The 1,607-nt window shown below is 67.8% G+C and overlaps 1 protein-coding gene across 1 annotated transcript in view; it reads right to left on the minus strand.

The window, feature by feature from the left end:
* Nucleotides 1-1,319: 1,319 nt before the first annotated feature.
* TSTA3 (tissue specific transplantation antigen P35B) overlaps nucleotides 1,320-1,607 on the minus strand; it is a 4,166-nt gene continuing 3,878 nt past the window's right edge. Inside the window, exon 11 of the mRNA XM_014538653.1 lies at nucleotides 1,320-1,605. The gene's annotated coding sequence lies outside the window, so the exon portion shown is untranslated. The remainder of the gene's footprint in view (nucleotides 1,606-1,607) is intronic.

Below are 1,607 nucleotides of genomic sequence, written 5' to 3' on the forward strand. Positions count from 1 at the left end.
GTGGTAGAGGCCGACCAGGGCCGGGGCGGGCGCGGGGAAGGAAGGCGGAAGGTCCGCGATGGCAGCTGGTGCGGCTCTTTGCTGCTCAGCCTGATCCACTCGTCGTTGTCCCTGCAGAGTGTGGCCTGCGGCCGCTCTGGTCGGGATGGGGCCACACAGAGCGGACCTGACTCCGGGCGGCTGAACCTCGGCCTGAGCACCCGCGTTCTGCGCGCACTGTCTGGGGAGACAGCGCCTCTATGCAAACACACACAACCAGGGGCTCAGGACACACAACTGCTCGCGTCCTGCCGGTGCGCCCAGGCCTCTGCTCGGTCTGGCCTCCTTCCCATTGTTCTCGCCTGGCGGATCCCGCCCTGAATCCCACAGAGGAGCCCAGCGGTTCCACTGGAGGGTCCTGGAGCTCCAGGTGTTTCCAGACAAGCAAAGGGATCGCTACAGTCCCGCATGGCAGGGTGGGCGCCCAGAAAGGAAGGACCACGGCTGAGACCACGGGGAGGCACTGACATGGGAGGGGCTCCGGGACCAGCCGTGGGGAGGCCCGTGGGATAGATGCCTGGGTGGTGGGAAGTCAGTGGGGCCTGGCGCTGTGAGACAGCCAATACCGCCTAACGGACGAAGGAAGGAGTGGACGAGGCAGCCGCCTCTGGGTCGGAGGAGAGCTAGGTGAAGGTGGCACCAGGCACGGCAGAGAGGGGCCCTGAGAAGAGGCGGCCCCAGGCCAGGGAAGGTGCCTGGGTCCCGGGCGAGGCAGTCCAGCGACCGGCTTTGGAGCTGGGTGCTCCAGGGCCCACACCAGTGCCAGCCGGCTGGCCGGGGCAATCTGTCTGAGCTGTGCCCAGCTCCTATTGAGAATGGGAGGCCCAGGCACTCACCTCCCGGCCCACCAGGGCCCCTCGGTGACACCTGTTACTGTTCATGGAATAAGGGCAGTTGGGCCCCATCACCCAAGCTGCCGCCTGAGGCGGGGAGGGAGGCTGAGCCACCCAATCACCATCCTCCCCTCGGCCTGTCCAAATCCAGCCCCAGCCTCTTTCCCCAAAGCCCTTGTGGAGCTCAGGTCACCAGGCCTGCTCGTGGCCAGGGGTCCAGCAGGGAACGCCTAGCCTGTCTCACCCCTGTGGCCTGCCTGCTTCCTGCCCACACACCGGCCTCTCCCTGTCTCCACCTCCTCCGCCACCCCAGGCGCTGTTGGCGGCCGTGGCCCAGCACCTCTCAGGGGCTGGGCAGTCAGTAGGGGTGGCGGGTCCTGGGGCTGGCCAGGCTCGAGCAGGCAGTGCCTGGGGTGGGGGACAGCTGGCACAGAGTGGCTGGGGCCGGGCCTGTGAAATGCACTTTATTGGCTCCCAGAAGTGGACACACGCAGGACCTGGGCACTGGACCTGAGGAGCAAGGTGCGGGGCCTGGGCAGGCCTCGGTTTCCCTGAGGAACGACGTGAATGCTGGCCCCACTGGACAGCTGCCTGGAGCCTCCCTGGGGGAGGGGTGGAATGTGGGCCGAGTTGCTGGGCAGTGCCCTTGACTCCTGGCAGGGTCTGAGGGTGCTGCCCCTGGGCTCCGCCAGCTGAGCGGCCGCGGGGTCTGGGGGCAGGGGCGCCGGGCCACCA

The sequence above is a fragment of the Myotis brandtii genome, unplaced genomic scaffold (genome assembly GCF_000412655.1).
Source record: "Myotis brandtii unplaced genomic scaffold, ASM41265v1 scaffold1956, whole genome shotgun sequence".
NCBI lineage: Eukaryota > Metazoa > Chordata > Mammalia > Chiroptera > Vespertilionidae > Myotis > Myotis brandtii.